We start from the raw sequence: 24,204 nt of genomic DNA on the forward strand, positions 1-24,204 counted from the left end.
TACGAGTGGAATGTAAGGGGAGCGAGTGATGAGGTGAAAGACAGGGAGATTGTCCAGGTGCTTGAGGGTGCGAAAGTGGATGTATGTGGAATAACTGAAACAAAATGGGGAGGAGAAAGTGTGAGAGCATGGGAGTATGGATGGGGTATATGTGCAGGAGTAGGTGAGAATGAGAGGGGAAAGGAAGGAGTATGTATAGTTGTGAGTAAAAGATGGAAGAAGAGCATAAGACAGTATGGATCAGTTGGGTCAAGGATTGTGTGAGTAAAGTTGAAAGTTGGAATACAAATGTGGGCGATTGTGTGTGTGTATGCGCCAATGCAAGATCGTGCTAGAAGAGTGAGAGAAAAGTTCTGGACAAATGTAGAAGTGTGCATGGAAAAGTTTGGAAGGAAAGAGAGAGTGTTTTTGATTGGTGATATGAATGGTAAAGTTGGGAATGTGAAGGTGGATGGAATAGTTGGTGAGTGGGATGTGCCTGCTGAGATAGATGAGAATAGGAGTGCGTTAGTGGACATTTGTGCCGGGAGGGAGTTGGTGATAGCCAATACTCTCTTCAGGCATAAAATGATCCACAGGTATACATGGCGAGTGATGAGAAGGGTGGGTGGTGAACAGAATGAAAGGAAGGCAATGATTAATTATGTGTGTGTGGATGAAAGGATGCGAAGATGTGTAATGGATGCAAGAGCTCATAGAGGTTTGGGGAGTGGACTTTCTGACCACTACTTGGTGGTGGCCAGAATTAGAATTCAAGTAAGATGGAGGAATAGGAGAAGGGAAAGACGAGAGGAAGGAGTAGTTGCAAGGAGAGTGGAAAGGTTACAAGATGATGAGAAAAAGGCAGAGTATAAGAGAGAAGTGGAGGAACGACTGGGCAAATATGAATTGGAGCAGATGGGAGACGTGGAAAGTGTGTGTAGGATTTTTACAGAAGAAATATGCGCCACATGTGATGTGGTGTGTGGAAGGAAGAGAAGATGGAGGGGGGTGCAAGGAACTGGGTGGTGAACTGAAGAGGTGAGACAGGCTGTGGCACAAAAGAAGAAAGCATACAATGAATGGATGAGAAATAGGGGCGTGGAAGAAGTTGAGAGGCAGAAGAGAGAGTTATATGTAGAAAGAATGAGAGAGGTGAAAAGATTTGTAAGAGAGAGTAAGAAGAGAGTGGATGAGGAATTTGGAAGGAATTTGAGTGTAAAGTGGAGGGACTGTAAGAAAATGTTCTGGAAAGAGGTGAAAAGAGTAAGACAGGGTGGAAGTGAAGTTAGCAGGGGAGTGAAAGATAAAAATGGTAGATTACTAGTGGAGAAGGGAGAATAAGTTAGCAGATGGAAAGAACACTTTAAGGAATTGTTGAACATAGAGGATGGAAGTAATGCGAGTATAAGTGGCTGGGAAATGGCTGGGAGAAGGAGGGAGGTGAGAAGACAGGAAGAAATCAGTAGGATAGAAGTTGTGGAAGCAATGAAGAAAGTTAAATTGGGGAAAGCCCCAGGAATTGATGGAGTGTGTGGTGAAATGCTGAAGCTTGGGAGAGAGATAGTAGTAGAATGGATGTGGAAGATGTGCAGATTGGCCTGGGAGGAAGGTAGAGTCCCGGAGGATTGGAAGTCAGGTATAATTATTCCCTTGTACAAAGGAAAAGGGGAAAAAGAAGTGTTTGGTAATCATAGGGGCATTTGTCTTCTTAGTATAATAGGAAAAGTGTATCGTAGGATACTTATTGACAGCGTTAGAGAAAGAACAGAGAAATTAGTTGGAGAAGAACAGGGAGGCTTTAGGAAGGGAAGAGGTTGTGTAGATCAGATATTCATTCTTAGATCTATAGTGGAAAAGTTTCTAGAGAAGGGAAAGAAGTTGTATGCGGCTTTCATGGATTTGGAGAAAGCATATGACAGGGTGGATAGATAAGGATTGTGGAAAGTGTTAAGAATATATGGAGTAGATGGGAAGTTGTTGAATGCTGTGAAGAGTATGTACAATGGTGCGAATGCTGCAGTGCATGTGGATGGTGAACTAAGTGAATTTTTCTCTTTGAAAGTTGGGCTGAAACAGGGATGTGTCATGTCTCCATGGTTGTTCAATCTGTACATGGATGGGGTAATAAAAGAAGTACAAGGTAGGGTAGTGGATGTTGGAGTGGCCCTGGTGAGAGAGGATAGTGTTTGGAAACTCCCTGTACTGTTGTTTGCAGATGATACTGTGTTGTTGAGTGAAGACGAAAGGGAGCTGCAAGTTTGGTGGATGAGTTTGGGAGAGTGTGTAAGAAACGGAATCTAAAGGTGAATGTAGAGAAGAGTAAAGTGATGGTCTTTGAGAGAGGTGAAGTCAGTGAATGTACAGCGAGGTTGGATGGTGAGGAATTGGAAAATGTGAGTGCGTTTAAGTACTTGGGTAGTGTGATGAGTAAGGATGGAGGTTTGGAGGATGAAGTGCGTGAAAGGGTACAGTAGGGAAGAAAGGTTGCTGGTTCTTTCAAAGCAGTGATAAGAAACAGGGAAGTGAGCATGGAAGTGAAAAAGTTACTACATGACAGTATTGTGATACCAACTCTAACGTACGGAAGTGAAGCTTGGACGTTGTTGGAAGGACACAAGTCAAGAGTGAGAGCAGTGGAAATGAGTTTTTTAAGAGGAGCCTGTGGAGTCACATGGAGAGACAGGCTGACGAATGAGGATATAAAAGAGCGTTGTGGTGTGGATGTGGATGTGATAGGAAGCGTTATGAGGAACACACTGAGGTGGTTTGGCCATGTGGAGAGGATGGAGGGTGAAAGACTGACAAAAGGAGTGTATGTGAGTGAAGTGGAGGGGGGGAAGAGGGAGGGAAAGGCCGAGGATGAGATGGAGGGATGGAGTGGCGAGGTATATGAGAGAGAGGGGTGTGAGTTGGGAGCAGGGCAGTGAGATGGCGGGGGACAGGGCGACTTGGAGGCGATTTGTTTGTGGCCACCCCAAACGGGATAGAGGCGTCTGGCAATAGATAGATAGATAGATAGATAATTGATTTTTTTTTTCTTGCCACATTGAAGAGAAAGTTCAGATGCACCTAACAGTGCAAATCCCAGCTTCCTAGACGCATTCTGAGGCTTGCAATGGAGCACAGAAGTTGCAGAAATATTGGCAACCGATATCGCCGCCCAGGGGCGCTACCGCAAAACAACTAGGCAGGTGTTATTTTTTTTTTTTTATACCTCCCAAAACAATGTGAATGGTGCTGAAATGTTGCTGTATAAGAGATATGATGATATCGAATGATTTCAGTACATATTATGTTAGGAATGGCTGGGAAAAAAATTATGAACACTTTTTCACCTTTTTTATATATGTTTATGGTAGTTTCGAGCTATTTTTTACGTCATCGATGTGCCCATACTTGGAAAGGGGAGTGAAAGGGTTGAATTTTCAGTCCAAAATGAAAAAAATAGCATGTCCTCTGAGGCTAACTTCTGCCATGGGAGAACAAAGTGGAGGGTCATATCTGATTAGCAGTATGGAAGTTGAGTCTAACTTCTAGCTCCCACACCACGAGCACGGCTAAAGATAGAATCGTGATGCAGTTTCAGAACTAAGTCTAATTATTACAAATATAGGGACGAAGCAGAAATAAGTACATATACAGACGGGGGAAAACGTATTTTTTTCCATAATAACATGTTCATCTATATCATTTTACGTTCATCTTTATCATTTTACCTAGTTATTTTCGCAGTATATATTGCCGTCTCGTAAACAGGGTGGTTGTGTGTGTTTTGCAAGGGAGGAAAAAGATTGTATTTTCTGTCTAGGTCGAGATAATGGGTGTAACTATGTGTTTTTAGGCATGGCCACGAGTGAAAAAATCGTACATCCACTCACCACGACAGCAGGTGGTGAACTGACAGATGATATGTGAGAGGCTGAAGTCAAGGTCAGTCTCATGTCCCAGATTTTCGATCACTTCCCGAAGGTTTTCACAGTTTTCTACAAGTTGCACTGCATCTAATGATCCAAACTATTACAGCAAACCTGAGCCAATAGGTAAAGATGCAAAGACAAAAATTTATTTTTCACTTATTATCATGTCTTTTTTGTTTGTGCCTGTATCACTTCATAATCGTAAACAGGTGGTTGTGTGTGTTTTGCAAGAGAGGACAAAGATGATATGTTCTGCCTGGGTCGAAATAATGGGTGCAATTGTGCTTGTTTAGGCATGATCAGGAGCGAAAAAATCGAAAGTCCACTCATCACAGGAGCAGGCTCTGAACTGTTTGATGGGGTGTATGGGAGTGTAGTGTAGGTCAGGATGAAGTTCAGAACGTTCGTTCACTTCCCAAAAAAATTTTCAGATTTTTATAGGCGGCGCTCAAACGACGGCTGCGGCCATTTATCAGTTAAACGTCATTCGACGCCAGTGGCCACGGAGGGGTTAATATTGTATTGTTTACATATTTCTTGTAAGATATTGGAATTAATTTCACCTCCATTATCGCTTATTAGTACCTTTGGGGTAGTGAAGCGACATATTACATAATCTATTATTGTCTTTGCTACTGTTGCTGCAGTTTTATCCTTAATTGGGGCTAAGATTACATAGCGGGAGAAATGATCTGTTGCTACAAATAGGTATTAGTTATTATTGTATGATAAAGGCAGCTTGAGTAAATCAACAGCAACAACGTCCCATGGTTGATGTGGTACAGGGTAATTCCCTATAGGTGCAGGTGTGATTTGGTACCCTTTGTGTTTTGCACATGATTTGCATCTGTCTGTGTGATTGTTTATATCTTTCCATAATGATGGCCAATAATACAACACCTGGGCTTGTTTAAATGTCCTGTCTTTTCCCAGATGTCCTGCACGTGGGCTATCGTTTGTCATTTGTAATACTTACGGTATCATGTCATTAGGGATCAATAATTGTTTATAATTTCTTTGGCATTTCAGTTGTTCTGGGTTGATCCTGTATAAGGCATTATTGATTATTGTGAATTGTTTGAGTGGTATATGTAGCTTGGGTAATTGTATGTCATCTCCTCTTTCTAACCTGTATATAACTTTACACCACATTGGATCAAGTCTCTGTGCTTTCGCGATTTCATCATGGTTTGAGATGTTTCCTCTGAGATCTAATGCCGCGACAGGAAGTGTATTCGGATTCCTAGATAGTGCATCAGCTACTAGATTCATTTTGCCTTGTATGTAATGAATGTGTATATTGTAGTTTTCGACTGTACATTTCCATATTGCTCTCCTCCCAGAGAGGAGTTTTTCTTTGAGCATCCCCATTAAAGGTTTATGGTCGGTGAATAAGTGAATTTCGTAATCATATATAAAATCTCGATACTTCTGTAATGCAAAGACCACTGCAAGTGCCTCTAAGTCTGTAGTGCGATAATTTTTTTCTGCACCTTTTATTTGTCTGCTGGCAAATGCAATTGGTTGATTCTTTCCTCTCTTATCTTTTTGAATTAATACAGCCCCTAGAATAAATGAATTTCGTAACCATATATCAAATCTCGAAACTTTTGCAATGCAAGGACCATTGCAAGTGCCTCAAAGTCTGTAGTGCAATAATTTTTTTTCTGCACCTGTTATTTATCTGCTGGCAAATGCAATTGGTTGATTCTTTTCTCCCTTATCTTCTTGCACTAGTACAGCCCCTAATCCTTTAACAGATGCGTCTGTGCAAATTATAAATGGTTTCGTGAAATCAGGATAGGCTAAGCACGGTGCATTTTTTAGTTTATCCTTTAATTCATTAAATGCTTGTTTTTCTTCTTCTCCCCATTGGATTATAGTATCTTTTTCTGAGTAGTCTGAATTGAAGGAAAAGGTATATATATATATATATATATATATATATATATATATATATATATATATATATATATATATATATATATATATATATAAAATGGTGTTTGGTAGTATCCATTAAGCAAATCGATTGTGGAAAGTACATTATTTTCTGGTCCAATATTTTGTAGGATGTCAGTTAGCAATGGCATGGGAAACCAGTCTGGGGCTGTGTGACTATTTAGTTTATGATAATCAAGTACCGCATGCATTTCTCCATTTCGTTTGGGCACGGAAAATAATGTGACATTTCACAGCGAGACTGATTGCTGAATAATGCCAATTTTTATCATTTCGTCAACATTCCTGTTTTTAAGTGTATGTTGTGACTGTGGGATTCTAAAGGCTTGTACGAAAATAGGTTGTGTCTGGGTGACGTTAATGTTGTGATTGATCAGGTTAGTACACCCTAATTGTTTTCCAGGTAATGCTACCGTTTGCCTATGTTTTTGCAACAGGTTTAACAAATCAGTTTCTTCATAATATTCACCTGAGTGAATTAAATTTTTTCTTTTATGCTTTCTCTATCCGTAGATTTTATCTTACTTGTCACTCCAGCTAAAGTTATTTCCATCACAGGGGCGGGACAGTTTTCAATATTAACTGGACAAGTCCCCCTTTTCAACTGTAATTCCCCACTGATGTGATTAATTAGGGGGACCTCAGTTTGCCCATCATTATTCAACTGACATATGTGTTTTCTGCTGACAGTCCTTTCACTTTACATAATTCTTCCAAGACAAGAACAGTACTATCCTACAATTTACTCATTATGGTAACTTTCATGCATGAGTTAGGAGGAATAACTAAATCACTGGTGAGATGGGCGGGAAAAACTGATGAGTCAGTACTGGTACATCGGTCTCCAGTGCGGGAGGCTGGGAGAGGTGGTGTGAGTGGATTTATACACTCATCTGCTTGTGTATGTTTGTTTAGGCTTTTAATATATAGGCTTTTAATATTTCCAATTCTTTTTGGTTCTGTGTTACTAATCGGTGAGAAATCTGATGGTAACGATAATTCTTCAATGAATTCATTATCAAAGTCTATTCCATTCATTTGTAGGAGTAAAGTTATTTTCTCTGTTCTCATGGATCTTAAGCCCAGCAACATACCAGATTTTATTGGTAAGTTTTCAACAATATAAACAAACGCAGAAATTGGTCTTGTAGTCTCTGTGAACCTTCAACCGTATCATGCCTTTTACTGTAATTTGTGTGCCATCTACTGTATATAAGTCTGAATCAGATTCTTCCAGAAAGTTACTTTCTTCTAATTTCCAAGAATTCTATCGAATTCTTCTTGTGTTATTAAATTCACTGGAGTGCCTGTGTCTAAGAACAAAGAAAATTTTGACCTTCACATACAGCTGGTATCAAGAAACACTCACTTCCCAACATGCATCCTATGTGAACTTTAGACTTGCTTTTCTCTACCCCTGGGGGTAGGGGGGTTTTCAAGAATACTCCCCCAGTATCCCTGTTTGTCGTAAAAGGCGACTAAAAGGGTTGGCGGAGGGTTAGTGCCCCTCCCCGGAAAACAACTAACTAAAAAAAACAAACAAGAAGCCTCGGACAAGGACTGACCAAACGATGACGACCCAGGACCGGACAAAGGACTTGGTAATGAGTACATGGAATGTAAGAGGAGCGAATGATGAGATGAAAGAGAGAGAGATTGTCCAGGTGCTTCAGGGTGCGAAAGTGGATGTATGTGGAATAACTGAAACAAAATGGAGAGGAGAAAGTGTGAGAGAATGGGAGTATGGATGGGGTATATGTGCAGGAGTAGGTGAAAATGAGAGGGCAAAGGAAGGAGTATGTATAGTTGTGAGTATAAGATGGAAGAGGAGCATAAGACAGTATGGATCAGTTGGGTCAAGGATTGTGTGGGTAAATTTGAAAGTTGGAATACAAATGTGGGAGATTGTGTGTGTGTATGCGCCAATGCAAGATCGTGCTAGAAGAGTGAGAGAAGAGTTCTGGACAAATGTGGAAGTGTGCATGGAAAAGTTTGGAAGGAATGAGAGAGTGTTTTTGATTGGTGATATGAATGGTAAAGTTGGCAATGTGAAGGTGGACGGAATAGTTGGTGAGTGGGGTGTGCCTGCTGAGATAGATGAGAATGGGAGTGCGTTAGTGGACATTTGTGCTGGGAGGGGGTTGGTGATAGCCAATACCCTCTTCAGGCATAAAATGATCCACAGGTATACATGGAGGGTGATGAGAAGGGTGGGTGGTGAATTGAATGAAAGGAAGGCAATGATTGATTATGTGTGTGTGGATGAAAGGATGCAAAGATGTGTAAAGGATGCAAGAGTGTATAGAGGTTTGGGGAGTGGACTTTCTGACCACTACTTGGTGCTGGCCAGAATTAGAATGCAAGTAAGATGGAGGAATAGAAGAAGGGAAAGACGAGAGGAAGGAGTAGTTGCAAGGAGAGTGGAAAGGTTACAAGAGGATGAGAAAAAGGCAGAGTATAAGAGAGAAGTGGAGGAACGATTGGGCAAATATGAATTGGAGCAGATGGGAGACGTGGAAGATGTGTGTAAGATATTTACAGAAGAAATATGTGCAGCATGTGATGTGGTGTGTGGAAGGAAGAGAAGACGGAGGGGGGTGCAAGGAACAGCGTGGTGGACTGAAGAGGTGAAACAGGCTGTGGCACAAAAGAGGAAAGCATACAATGAATGGATGAGAAATAGGGGCGTGGAAGAAGTTGAGAGGCGGAAGAGAGAGTTATATGTGGAAAGAAAGAGAGAGGTGAAAAGATTAGTAAGAGAGAGTAAGAAGAGAGTGGATGAGGAATTTGGAAGGAATTTGAGTGTAAAGTGGAGGGACTGTAAGAAAATGTTCTGGAGAGAAGTGAAAAGAGTAAGACAGGGTGAAAGTGAAGTTAGCAGGGGAGTGAAAGATAAAAATGGTAGATTACTAGTGGAGAAGGGAGAAAAAGTGAGCAGATAGAGAGAACACTTTAAGGAATTGTTGAACGTAGAGGATGGAAGTAATGCGAGTATAAGTGGCTGGGGAATGGCTGGGAGGAGGAGGGAGGTGAGAAGACAGGAAGAAATCAGTAGGATAGAAGTTGTGGAAGCAATGAAGAAAGTTAAATCGGGGAAAGCCCCAGGAATTGATGGAGTGTGTGGTGAAATGCTGAAGCATGGGGGAGAGATAGTAGTAGAATGGATGTGGAAGATGTGCAGATTGGCCTGGGAGGAAGGTAGAGTCCCGGAGGATTGGAAGTCAGGTATAATTATTCCCTTGTACAAAGGAAAAGGGGAAAAAGAAGTGTGTGGTAATCATAGGGGCATTTGTCTTCTTAGTATAATAGGAAAAGTGTATGGTAGGATACTTATAGACAGAGTTAGAGAAAGAACAGAGAAATTAGTTGGAGAAGAACAGGGATGCTTTAGGAAGGGAAGAGGTTGTGTAGATCAGATATTCATTCTTAGATCTTTAGTGGAAAAGTTTCTAGAGAAGGGAAAGCAGTTGTATGCGGCTTTCATGAATTTGGAGAAAGCATATGACAGGGTGGATAGACAAGGATTGTGAAAAGTGTTAAGAATATATGGAGTAGATGGGAAGTTGTTGAATGCTGTGAAGAGTATGTACGATGGTGCGAAGGCTGCAGTGCATGTGGATGGTGAACTAAGTGAATTTTTCTCTTTGAAAGGTGGTTTGAAACAGGGATGTGTCATGTCTCCATGGTTGTTCAATCTGTACATGGATGGGGTAATAAAAGAGGTACAAGGTAGGGTAGTGGATGTTGGAGTGGCCCTGGTGAGAGAGGATAGTGTTTGGAAACTCCCTGTACTGTTGTTTGCAGATGATACTGTGTTGTTGAGTGAAGACGAAGGGGAGCTGCAAGGCTTGGTGGATGAGTTTGAGAGAGTGTGTAAGAAACGGAATCTAAAGGTGAATGTAGTGAAGAGTAAAGTGATGGTCTTTGAGAGAGGTGAAGTTTGTGAATGTACAGCGAGGTTGGATGGTGAGGAATTGGAAAATGTGAGTATGCGTAAGTACTTGGGTAGTGTGATGAGTAAGGATGGAGGTTTGGAGGGTGAAGTGCTTGAAAGGGTACAGCAGGGAAGAAACGTTGCTGGTTCTTTGAAAGCAGTGATAAGAAACAGGGAAGTGAGCATGGAAGTGAAAAAAGTTACTACATGACAGTATTGTGATATCAACTCTAACGTATGGAAGTGAAGCTTGGACATTGTTGGAAGGACACAAGTCAAGAGTGAGAGCAGTGGAAATGAGTTATTTAAGAGGAGCCTGTGGAGTCACGTGGAGAGACAGGCTGACGAATGAGGATATAAAGGAGCGTTGTGGTGTGGATGTGGATGTGATAGGAAGCGTTATGAGGAACACACTGAGGTGGTTTGGCCATGTGGAGAGGATGGAGGGTGAAAGACTGACGAAGAGAGTGCATGTGAGTGAGGTGGAGGGGGGAAGAGGGAGGGGGAGGCCGAGGATGAGATGGAGGGATGGGGTGGAGAGGTATATGAGAGAGTGGGGTGTGAGTTGGGAGCAGGGCAGTGAATGGCGGGGGACAGGGCGACTTGGAGGCGATTTGTTTGTGGCCACCCCAAACGGGATTGAGGCGTCTGGCAATAGATAGATAGATAGATAGATAGACTTAGCCTTCCCCCGATTTGAATATACAAACTATTTTTCTTCTGTCTTACAATTGCTGGTCCAATGACCTTGGGACCGGTGATGCCTACAGGATAGATTACACCCTTCCACCTTTTGTTTATCTTCTGCTTTGATAAAGCAGTCATTCTTTGTGTGTCCTGGGTTTGCACAGTAATAACACAGAGTGGACCTATCTCCTGAATGTGATCTTCGAGATGACTTCCCATATTTATTGGTATCTGTGGTGCGGCTTCTGCTCGGACTGAGTGCAGATTTACGTGACTGCCTGTGGTTTGGTGTGTGAGAACGCTGCCTCGAAAAATGTGTGGTTGTTTGTTCTGTATGTTTTCGGGTCGCGATCGATTTTGTTCTTTGTTTTGGGTGGTTGTAGCTGATACCATGTCTGTCATTTTAATTCTAGGAGAATTTGATTGTGTTTCAATCACCCCTACTTTGCTACAATTCATCTCTACCTCGTTCAGAAAATCTAGCAAGCACATTCCTGGGGTGTAAGAAATCATCTTAACTATTTTGCGGATCCTATTAGATAATTTACACAAGGCACCTACATAACCAGTGATGTCTACGACAAGCTCTGGTGACATCTTTCCATCTGTTATCTAGTTTGAGTTTTCTCAAGTAGCTAATAATGTTCTTTTAATTGTAGAGACATCTGCATTTATTTCACTGAGCACATGATTTGTAGTGTGTTTCTTTACAAGATCCACAATATTTTGTAATTTGAGATTTTGCCTTGCAGAAAGTTTATGCCTCCAGATTTTTTTTTTTTAAGGAATTCTGTTTTAAACTCATCATATGCCTTAGCTTTAAGAAGCTTATCTGACCTGAGCAAAAAATCACCTGCCGGGCATCTCTCCTGATTAATCCAGGAGGAAAATATTGCTATTTTCTCCTGTTCATCCTTTACGTTCCTCTTTACGAAGAGTTGGTCACATTGGCTGATCAAAGACATTATATCAATGCGGTCTTTTTATGTGCCTGAGAATTTTGGGATGTTTTTATCATGATAAACATGAGGTGGGGATGTTTGATCTGTGGTATTGCTTGCGTTATTCATTTTGTCTGGTTGCTTTGCTAAGTTAACTTGGACTTGTTTATTGTTGTGTGAAGGAATAGTGGAATAACTTTTACCTGATCAATGAACTCTGCTAAGTAAATTTTCATAGATATGGAAGTCAGAGACAAAGTCCTCACTTGCTACATCAGAGGGAGTTTCCCAGTAATCATCATTATCATCTAGAAATGATGTTTTTGTTTCTTTGTCTTTAGTTTGTGGAGAATTTTGTAGGGTGGGTGTGTTGTCCTGTTGTTCTCCTAATTGTGGATCTGCAGTGGCTGCTAACTGTATATCATCTGTTACTAACACAGTTGATGACGAAAATATCCCAGTCATATCACTCAGATAAAATGAACTCCTCTTGCTAGGGTATGGTGTTACAAAACACTTCTTTTATTTATTTATGTCTTAACTGAATAGATGAGTAAATGAGTTGTAATAAATGAAAGCTATTAAGTATATAAAAATAAGTAAGGGAGGTGATTGTACCTAATTTAAAGCACTGGGAAGAAATAAGTAAAGTATAATCACAACCACTTGATACAGGTGATGTCACTCGGAGAGGCGTGCTGATAGAAGATGTCAACTTCGGAAGGTAAGTGCAGTGTTGATAGAAGATCTCACTCTCGGTAATTCTGGGGCTGTGTTGATAGATGATATTACTCCCGTAATTTTCAGGGCTTGGTGTTCTCAGTGTTGATTGTAGTGCACAACAGCTTTAGTCATCATCGAACCTCACCATACACATTGAATTCCCACTCAATAGCTGTTGGAAATAAATGAGTATGAGTAGGAATGTGTGAATAAGGATGAGTAATGAGCAGTGGGTTAGAGATGCGTGGTGTCACACACATGTTGATTGACGCGGCATCGTCTCAGCAAACACGCACAGTGACGTCGACTTCGCACCCTCTGGTAGCTTTGGTGAGTAAATGAGTAGCGGTGACTAATCTGAGAGAAGACATGTGAGTAAGATGAGTTGTGAATGTGGGCTTGGTATCTGTTGCCGTTGTCTTGACCTCCTGCACTCCTGCGTCAGCTTGGTGGAGGTAGGGGGGGCGGCTGGAGAGAGTGGTGGAGGTCAGGTGGTTGTTGCTGTTTACTTGCATTTCGTTTGTTTGTTTTGTTATTCTCCACTCGTAAGTCGTCCTTCTTATTGTATACTCAATTGTGTTTAATTGATTGTGGAAATGATGGTTTGTAGGCGTCGGGTCGTTCGTTACTGCCACCAACTGATATGTGGTATGTTGACCATATAATATGTAAATCTTGAGATTTGGTTATAGTTATCATGTAATCAAAGACAGGACAAGTTAAAGATGGATACAGGGTCTTGATCGTAGTTTATTATCTTCAAGGAAAAGTTTTAGTTCAGCAGTGTATGTATTACACAGGAACGTACTTACTAGCTAAGTTCTCGCTGGATCCTTTTTCTCTCTTTCTTCACAACCACTCGGTTCTATGGCTAGCCCCTTTCTGCCTCTCTAATCCCTTCTTTCTCATACAGGAGAGCTAGTGTCACGCGTACTGTACATGCCGGATTGTTCTAGAATCTTGTGTCTGTGTGTATGTAGCGTTTCCGGTGACAGTGCACGTGTGGCATTCCTTACAGAAATGTGGACACATTTCCTTTCCCATTGAAAGCGCAAACACATTTCCTATTGTTGACTCTTGCTGACATATTTGCTATTCCCACACCTTGACTGGTGTTCTTATCTATTATACTATCAAGATATGCTAATGTAGATTCCTACATCTGTCTATCATGCTATGGGTTGTATTATTATAATATAGAGTCCTGATATATATATATATATATATATATATATATATATATATATATATATATATATATATATATATATATATATATATATATATATATATATATATATATATATATATATATATATATATTATATACACACGTATATTGTAATTTTTGTTTTTTTTCAAATTTCTTTTTACATATGTAGAGTTCAGCGAATGACAAATTATTTGCATAATTTTGTAACTGATAGGCCCTTATAAACTGTAAGATATTCAGGAAATCATTAAATAAAACATGCATGCAAATACAGCATTTTCTTGTCTCTGATTTGTTGAGAGGGTGCCTACTTATTTTCGGTGGCACAGTTCCTATGAACACAGAAGGCAGTGCAGTTGGACCTCTACAGTACTAGTACCGGTAGCTGATGATCCAACAGGAACTCCCATAAATTCATTACCAGCAGAATTCATGTTTTGGTTGGAAGGATACTGGAGGGATGGTGACAAATAATCTCACCTCTCTGACGCATAGATTCTACTAAGCTCTACCTATTGTGCCACCTATTCAGTATACTGGGTGAAGTCCAGTATATCTCCGGGGGTTTCATGGTCCTCGCCATTGTTAATGATACCTCATACATCCATGAGGCATTCCCAATTCTCCACCTGGGGACGTTCCAGGTAACAGGGCCCCTATACATATATATATATATATATATATATATATATATATAATTATACATAAAAGATAGGAAGAGAGACACAGATATATAGATAGTTACTGCATATCGTGAGATCTGACGAAATAACTTGAGGAGGTGATTCAGGGGATGATTTTTAGCAGAAAAAATGCAATATCACGGATCCAGTTCTCAGCCCCAATGGAGGTACAGTTAATGATGACTTAACAGCTAAATTGTGCTTGAGACTATCATCGTGAACAAAGTATTACTGTAACCCCATAAAGCATAAAATGTGGAATAATGTTTATTTAGCATTTTATAAAATACCAGTGTCTGAGTCACCTCATAAAGTTAGTCCAAGTCCAGCGTTATTCTCTCTCTCTCTCTCTCTCTCTCTCTCTCTCATATATACTGTACAGTATACTATATATATATATATATATATATATATATATATATATATATATATATATATATATATATATATATATATATATATATTAGCTAACACCCCCACACCTCCCCGTTCTGAACCTGTCATTGTGACCCGATGGCACTTTGATAACTTTGATAGGGCAAACTGGGATGGATTTAGAAATTATCTTGCTGACATTCCATGGCAGTCTTTCTTCTCTAATGATCCCAGTTCTACCCAGTCCCTCATTTGCGACTTAATACTAACTGGTATGGATTCATTCATACCAAGTCAACAGTTCACTAAAAGATCGAACTCTCCAAAATGGTTTGATGGCAACTGTGCCAGCGCAACAACCCAGTAGTCATTAGCATATAACTCTTACTTAAAATCAAAAACATCTGAATCACTCTCTCAATTTAAAATTGCTATAAATCATGCAAAAGCTATAATAAATCTAGATAAATCAAACTTTCTTCAAAAGCATGCATCAAAACTACTTAACAACCCTAATGACAATAGAATAGTCTGGTCAACTCTTAATTCTTTCAATAATAACTTTAACAAGTCATCATCCATTCCCCCATAAAATCTTCAGATGGCAACATTACAAATGACCCGTGTGGGAAAGCAGATATTTTTGCCAGTACTTTTGCCAGAAATTCTACCATAGACGATGCCAGCCAGAACGTCCCAGTACTAGAACTTCACTCTCCCGAAATTGTTCCAGTCAAAATACAGACAAGATACGTAAAAGCCATCCTAGACAATTTACCTTCCAACAAAGCTCCAGGCCCAGATGGAATTCCGTCAATTGTTTTGAAAAAGTGTTCCCTTTCCTTGGGGGAAGCAGCCTAGGTATATAGATAGATAGGAGTTCCCCTGAACTTGCCTCTGTTCTAGCTAAATTATTCAGACTATGCATACGTACTTCTTCATCCCCAAATTCATGGAAAGAAGCCAATATCCACCCAATTCCGAAGAAAGAAGGTTCCTCTGACCCTCTAATTACAGACCAATAGCTATCACATCTTCTCTTGGTAAGGTATTTGAAACTTTAATTACTAAGCACATTGTTAAACATCTTGAATCCAACAACTTAAATAGTGATAGACAATATGGTTGTTGTCACGAAAGATCCACCATTGACATATTCAATCTCCTAACTCATACCATCCATCAATCAATTGACCTACATGTAGAAACTCTTGCAGTAGCCCTTGATATTTCTAAAGCTTTTGATAGAGTATGGCACCGTTCCCTGCTGTCCAAACTCTCTTGCTACGGACTAATGTCTTTTGTTCCTTTGATTTCCTCATATCTCAGTGACAGGAAAATAAGAGTAAAAGTAGATGATGTATATTCCAATTTCCACTCAGTTAACGCTTCCGTGCTGCAGGGATCAGTTCTGGCGTCAACCATGTTCCTGATTCATATTAATGATCTCATCTGTTACCCACAATCCCATCCACTCATATGCAAATTACTCAACACTACATAGTTCATTCACACTCAGGCACCCATTTACAAAGTCTAATATCTCTACCTCTCAACTCAGTACAACCATCTCCATAAATCAAGACCTATCTACGATCAGTGAAGGGGGACAAAACAACCTTGTCTCATTTAATGCTAGCAAAACTAAATATATATTGTACAGTTTCCTAATAGACAGATACTGCCAGATTCGTATATTACCTTCAGTGCTACTATTATTCCTATCTCCAAAAGTATTGAAATTCTCAGCGTCTCACTTATCATTGCCCTGAGCTGGACCTCTCATGTTAGATCACTTGCTAAAACCGCATCAAAGAAACTTGGATTAATGTACAGAGTCTGTAACTTCTTCACTGAAGAGCAGTTAGCTGTAATTTATAAGAGACATGTGCACTCTTAGCTTAAATATTGCTCACTCTTGTGGAATGGATCTGGAGAGGTTGCATAAAACAACTAGACAAAATTCAGAACAAAGCTGTTAGAATAATTAACAACCCTGCCATTACGATTAAACTACCTCCCCCACAGGTAAGAAGGAATGTTGCCTCCCTTGCATTATTTTACAGATATTTTTATGGCTAATCCGCAGACAAAGTTGCGTCCAGGGTGCCACCTCTCTATGACTTCCCTCGTGCTACACAGGCATCTGGTAGCTCTCATGACTGGAATGTCACTCTGCCATATTGCAGAACTTCTTTCTGTCAGAATTCTGTCATTCCACGAATTGCATCTCTTTGGAACTCGCTTCCCCAGAGGTGTTTCCCTCCAAACTTCAACCTACAGCTCTTCAAGTCTAACTGGTACAGATATTTTGTGAACAGAGGACACCAGTATCCTGGTGTGTGGATTATTTTTTTTTATTAATTAGTTTTTCATTCCCCTGCCCTTTTATTAATATATATATATATATATAGTAGCAGCTATGGCTCAGTGGGTTAGAGCGAGCGCTCCTCTCTGACAGAAGGGTCGGAGGATCGAATCCACCCAAAGGTCACTGGTAGACATCAGGAAGGGCATCCTGTCACAAAATGCTACACGCTCCAGTCCAAAAGGTCCTCTACCCAGGGGCAACGCCTTAGCCCTTCGGGGATACCTGAAGTAAAATCAAATTATTATTTTTTTATATACATATATATATATATATATATATATATATATATATATATATATATATATATACACACACACACACACATGCACACACACTACCAGTAGTACCCAGCGCTGCCCAGGCCAAAAAGGTGAACACTCTAATCCAATTTGTTCTAGTTCAGTCTTTCTCTCTACTCCAGAAAGATCATGTAGCCTACCTCCTATGCTTTTGAAGAGGGATTATAAGAGGTCCAGCAGACTTCTATTTCAGCTTTTCCAAGCTAATACACAGTATTTGTGTGCTTTCATTTATTATTACCAGTGACCTTAAATGGCCTCAGACTGGTGGCCTCAAATGACCTTGAAGGTCAACATTACATAGCCTATGTCCGTACTGGAGGTAATGTGAGTTTCCATGACAAAAATCGGGCTGTTGGGCCCAGTCGTTCGAGCATGTATTACCGATGACTTCATAACCCCCTAACCGCGGGGATGTCGGGAGTGTGCCGTGCGTGTCCTGCAGGGATAATTGTGCTCTGACTTACTTTTTAAAAATATTTACCAAAAATCAGTTATTAGTCCTAGAGTATTATGATTAAATCAGCATATGGCACATACCTTCAGCTTTCTCCTGGGATGTTTGTTGAGCCTTCATTGACTACCGTAGGACTTGTGGAGACTTCTAAATTTGGGTAACGAAGTCTCCACTTTACATTTCCTGATACATACCCCATAATATGGTTACCACTGCCTGATATTATAACTACAAACACTAGTCTATGATTTTCAAGTAGTTTGGAATCCATATTCCAAAAAAAAAAACACTGTGAAAGCAATGTAAATTACGAGCGCATATGAGCTTTCCACCCGCGCTCGTTCCCCGATGGTATTCTGAAGCGGAGTTGCATTTATTATTTATAAACACACACTTTACACTCCTAGTACTGTATTACACTTTTCAATATATGCAATATTTATCCATAAGTTTCTTTAACCCGCCCCATCTCGACGTTTTTGGACCTTTTTTTTTTTGGCTCAAACATCCGCTTTTGGTGAGAAACATCGAAAATTCATAGAGAAATCGCTCACCTGAGGTTTAAAATACCCGATTTAGGTGTGAGTACTTCCTTACCTGACTGGGTTTTCTAACAGGCTGGCACCAAAGAAAACGAGTTCTATGGGAGGGTAACTATTTTATCCACTCATAAACAGTATTTATTTATTTACTTGGTACGAATTTATATGTAGTACAAGAGTATATTGGTTTTCAAACAGTAATATAGGCATTATAAGCATTGTTTCACTCACTAACTCATCACCATTCATGACCTTTTTTTTCCCACATTACCTGATCATCATTTCTGACTGTTTCTTCCTCTAAACTTTGTCCTCCACATTGTCATCGATTGGGGAATCACTCTGGCCCTGAATGTCTTTATTGGCCAGGTCATTGGTAACAGGTGAATTGTAGAGACAATGCCGTGCAGGGGGGGAGGGAGAGGTTATGCGGTGTAAGGCATTGTTCCTGCTTGGCATCTTGTAGAGGAGTAGAGGAAGGTGTCCCGTGTATACGTGCCAAAAATCACTCGCGAAATCACTCGCGAAAATTGAAAATTGTGCAAATTAGGGACCTTGCAATGTTGCCGCGTTAATTCACGTCTCCGGGATGGCGCGGGTTAAGTACTAGTAGTTTATTTTCACTCCAGGCATGCACTTTCTTGTTCAGTAAACTAGCGTAGAGAATGAAGCTTTCACTTTCACTTTCATTACTCGAAGTATTTATACTCGTATTCTTATATGACTAATTAATTACACTTCTATTTACATTCTCTATTTTATTTACATTATTTACATTTCAATTTCATTTACACTATGGCATGCACTGTCACTTGCAGTAACTTATAAAACTATTTTCCACTGTTCAGTTAAATTTACATTCATTGCTTTCACTTGCTATTTACACATTATTTACATTTCCACTTACACTGTTTTAGAGTCATCAGAAAGATCGTTGTCGCTGTCCATCATTATCATTGATAAATTAGCCAGTTCACGTTCCACAGCAGAGTCACTTAGCCCTTTACCCCTTCCCACACGAGGTTTAGTAGGGGTAGAGGTCACAGGGGCCTTTCCAAAGGCCTAAAAAGCAGAGGAATTGGACAGGCGTGAATCCAACATGATTTCACCTTGAAAGACGACAGTAAACTGAATGATGTGGCCTAAGGGTAGTGAAGTGTTGACAATGTCAGCGTGGTGACAGCTGCTAATTTATATGCTATGAAATGATTGGCAGGAAATCTAGACAATACATAATAAATTAATTAGTTCCAGGTGAATGTACATATCACTTAGGCTTCTCCCTTCCCTTCTTATACATATTTTTGTTACAAGAATAGATCATACGGCATATTTCAAGGGGAAATAAACAGGGAAAATTAGCAAACGATGCACATGGGTTGTTGCCTGGTGATAATTAGCCCATTCCAGATGTATGGCAGTATCAATTAACTTTTCTCTTTCTTTTATAAATTATTTTGTATAAGAATAGGGCATAGGGCACATTTCAATGGATAAAATGAGTGGAAAAATCTGTCCAGGATTTGCGTAGCGCGGCACAGCTGGTCAGGCAGGAGGAAAGAGTAATGGAGGTGAGGTAAAGAGTGGAGTCAAGGACAGGGGAAAAATGGCTAAAATGTCAACAGTGGATGGGAGTACAAATGACATTAGCAGAAATGAGTATAGCTGGACACTGGTAGTATTGATAGATGATACAAACCACCCCTTGAAAGCCCGGGCGAATTCAAAATAACACAGAATCACAAAAGTGACGCCCTGTGGTATGATCCCTTGCTCCCAAGCGTCACAAAAGTGACGCCCCACGGTTAAGGGATTAATAATCTGCAACCAGTGACCTCAAATGACTTCGGAGGTCAACCTCACATAGCCTATGTCCAAACTGGAGGTCATTTGAGTCTCCGTGCCAAAAATCGGGCTGCACAGGTACCTGACATCGCCCGGCCAAATACACACTGTATCGGTGACCACAAATGTCCCAGATCTGAATACTGACCCCCTAAAACTTTCTTTGGGTCGCCCTAATTCAGAATATATATGGGTCTGGGGATCTCTGGCCCTTGGTCTGGGAGAGATTGAATGAAAAACAAACAAACAAGCAGTGCGTTGCATGTACATACATATATAATATACGTAATATACAGTAATGGAAAAATTATTATGGATTTTTCTGAAAACAAGCATTTTTATGTTTGAAGATCACTGAAACCCATTTACAGATCGAAGTGCATCTGTATTCTGCTAAATCTATATACACACATTGCTTTAGTAATTTATTTGACCACCCTTTGCTGAAAAAAGTTTCTGGATATTTCGTAACATTCCACAAATGTCGGATTGACACAGTTCCTTGATTTTTGCTGAATTGAACCAAACATCTGTTAGTTGCTGTATGAGTTCAGTTTTGTCTGTTATTGGTACTTTGTGTAATTCATCTTTCAGTTCATCCCATAAACTCTCAATTGAATTCCTATCAGGTGATTTTCCACCCCATGGTAGCAATTCAACACCATTTTGCTTGCACCATGACTTGACTCTGCTGTAAGGCATGGGGCAGGCTCCTGTTGGAATATCTATGGTCTTTCTCCATGCCATTCCCATGTTTGAGGCATGAAGTGAGTTCTAAGACCATGATGTTCATATCTTGGTTCATGGTGTCATCAACAACGTGCAAACAACTCGTACCATTCACTAACATGGCCCCACACACCATGATTTTCTGTGGAAATTTCACAGTTTTCCTCAGACATTTTGCCATGAATTCCTCTCCAGCTCTTCATCGGACAGTCTGAATGCAATCATCAAGTACTTGGAAGGTGAACTCATCACAGAAAACACCAACTGAAGCAAATTGAAACAAGAACCCATTAGAATTAATACAAGGAGAGTGAATAATCTTCGTGATGTCTAGTCATGTGTCAACAGAAATTTGAGATGAGGCATTCTTATTTGGGACGATATCATTCCATATTAGTGAATTTCACATGACTTTATCTTAATAGCTCATATTTTAACTTTGGAATAGTAAATCAGACTATTTTACATTTTTCTAGTCATCAGAAGTCTATTGAGCATGTTGCTTGGCCCATTCTCAAAGGGACTGCATCATGGTCTTCGTAAGTCGCAGTTTCTTCCTTAGACAATATGAGCACAACCCAGCTTCCAGAAACCTGTTATTCACCGTTCTGGGGTGCAGATTCACTTCCTCCTCAGCCATCAAACTTGCAGTATTTCTGCATGATAGTCTTCGGTTCTTAAGAGTCATATGCATCATCTTCCTATCCACTCTGGGCATAGTTTTCGTTTTTCTATCATTCTCCCATCCTTTTTGAGTTCAAATTTAAACCATTTTCTGCTTTTTTTCTTGAAAAAATTAAGAACTTGTGGTGAAATGTTCAATTTCTTTGCAGTTCCATACATATTTCTTGCAAGAGAACCTTGATTTGTCCAACATTTCTGGGACTCAAATCTTTATTCTTTCCCATTTTCAGTAAATCATATAATATAAAAAAAATATGCCCCTGAAATATATATATATATATATATATATATATATATATATATATATATATATGTATGTGAACAAGGGTTCGTGCCCCGCCAGGGTAATAAACTTTGGGAGTGTTCACCCGGCCACGTACTGCGTTGACGGACACAAGGGGTGCTGTGGTTGAACCAGTGTCGCTTACTGTAAAGTATGCTTGCACCCAGTCGGCTTGCGTGGGCCGATTACACTTGGTTCACAGACTACACGCACATCCAAAGCCACTCCAACACTACAATGACACTTACAAACACTTCTTACCCTACATACAATCTCTACCAGACAGCTTAAGCCACTTGGTAGAGATACATTGGCTGTATCGTCCCACCTTTGGTCGTGATATGCCGGTCCTGCAGTGGATACTCAAACGGCTGTTGTTGATGATGACGATGATATATATACACAAAGACAGAGAGAGAGAGAGAGAGAGAGAGAGAGAGAGAGAGAGAGAGAGAGAGAAACAACATAATCTTACCATCGCTCATACAAATTTGCCTATAACTGGTTTAGTTCATAAGGTCGGTTGCTCCAGATTTAATATTTAGCTGCCGACCCCAGTCCATGCAAATTTCATGGACCTCGCAAATTCCTTACAATATTATTCATGAAAAAATACTATACATTCTTATTGCATGAAGAGGGTCGCTCTTGTGTCCAGTCTTCGTGGTGGTTAAGATAATGTAAACAGTTTACACATTCATACAACATAAGTCCTTAGAGACAGCGTAGAGGTTTGTGAGTTTTTTTTTTTTTTATGCGAGGAAGAAGGAACCAAAGGCCATGAGCCCGCAGTAACAGTTCCCTCCAAGAGGAAAACAAAATACAATAGAGAGCCAAATTCAAGATCCGATCATTTTGAGATGCCTGGACACATTACGTTTGAAAGACTGGAGATCATAGGCAGCAGGAAATACAGACAGAGGGAGACAGTTCCAGAGCTGACCTGTTGCATAAATGAAAGACTGGGAGTAACGGTTAACTCTTGCATTATAGAGTTGGATAGAAAAGGGATGAGAGTTTGCTGCCAGACGGGTGCTACGCGCCCGTCGTAGAGGTGGAGGAATGCAAGCAGACAGTTCAGAGGAGCAGTGACCATTAAAGTAGCGATAGAAAAGAGATAAAGATGCAACAGTGCGGCGAAGAGACAGAGGTTCAAGGGAGTCAGTAAGAGGAGGAGAGTTAATGTCTCCACCCTATTGAGAAGAGCTGTATGTGGGAGTCTCCCCACACATGAGAGTTGTACTCCACACAGGGGCGGATAAAACCCCTGTATAGAGTCAACAATTGTGCAGGGGTAAAGAAAGAGCGGAGTCGGCTTAGCACACCCAATCTCTTGGAAGCAGATTTTACAAGAGATGTAATATGATCTTTCCAAGATAAGTCCCGAGTAAATGAAACCCCAAGCATGTTCAAGGATGATGCAGGATTAAGCTGAATATTATTAAACATTAGTGGGTATACCTGTGGAAGATTTTGTCGGGTTGATAGGTGTAAGAACTGAGTCTTAGATGCATTAAAGACAACCATATTATTTTTACCCCAGTCAAAGATATGAGCCAAGTCAGACATTAGGTGTGCCATAGCCTCATCCCTTGTTTCTTGAAGTAACTGTTGAGATGGGCGTTGCGAGAACCGAATGGAAAGGTGAAGGGTGGAGTCATCAGCGTATGAGTGGATAGGGTTAGATGTACAGCTTAGAAGATCATTGATGAATAAAAGGAAGAGAGTTGGTGATAGGACAGAGCCCTGAGGAACACCACTGTTGATAGATCTAGGAGAAGAACGATGGCCGTCTACAACAGCGGCTATAGAACGACCAGAAAGGAAGCTAGTGATGAAGGCACAGATAGAAGGATAGAAACCGTAGGAGGGCAGTTTGGAAATTAAAGATTTATGCCAGACTCGATCGAAAGCCTTTGAGATGTCAAGTGCAATGGCAAAGCTTTCGCCAAAGTCCCGAAAGGAGGATGACCAGGAGTCTGAAAGGTAGGTGAGAAGATCGCCAGTGGAGCGTCCCTGATGGAACCCATACTGACGATCGGAAAGAAGATTGTGATAGGAAAGATGCCTTAAAATTTTTCTATTAACAATTGACTCGAAAACTTTTGAAATACAGGACGTTAAAGCAATTGGACGATAGTTGGAGGGTTGGGAGTGGTCACCCTTCTTTGGGACTGGCTGAATGAGAGCAAACTTCCAGCAAGAAGGAAAGGTACAAGTTGACAGACAAAGGCGAAATAGTTTGCCTAGGCAGGGTGTAAGCACAGAAGCACAGTTCTTGAGAACAACAGGAGGGACCCCATCAGACCCATATGCCTTGTTAGTACTGAGGCCAGTGATGGCAGAAAATACATCAACTGAAGAAATTTTAATGTCAGCCATGAGGAAGTCAGAACAGCACCGGAATCATCTAAGGTGGAATTGGAGGAGAAAGTTCAGCAAGTGAAGAGATCTGCTTTATCAGTAGAAGAAATAGCTACAGAACCATCAGAGTAGAAAAGAGGAGGGAAGGATGATGAGGTAAAGTTGTTAGAAAGATTTTTGGCAAGATGCCAGAAGGAGCGGGAAGAATTCGAG

Source organism: Coenobita brevimanus, chromosome 27, assembly GCF_032717465.1.
Source record: "Coenobita brevimanus isolate Jiangsu-jjx chromosome 27, ASM3271746v2, whole genome shotgun sequence".
NCBI lineage: Eukaryota > Metazoa > Arthropoda > Malacostraca > Decapoda > Coenobitidae > Coenobita > Coenobita brevimanus.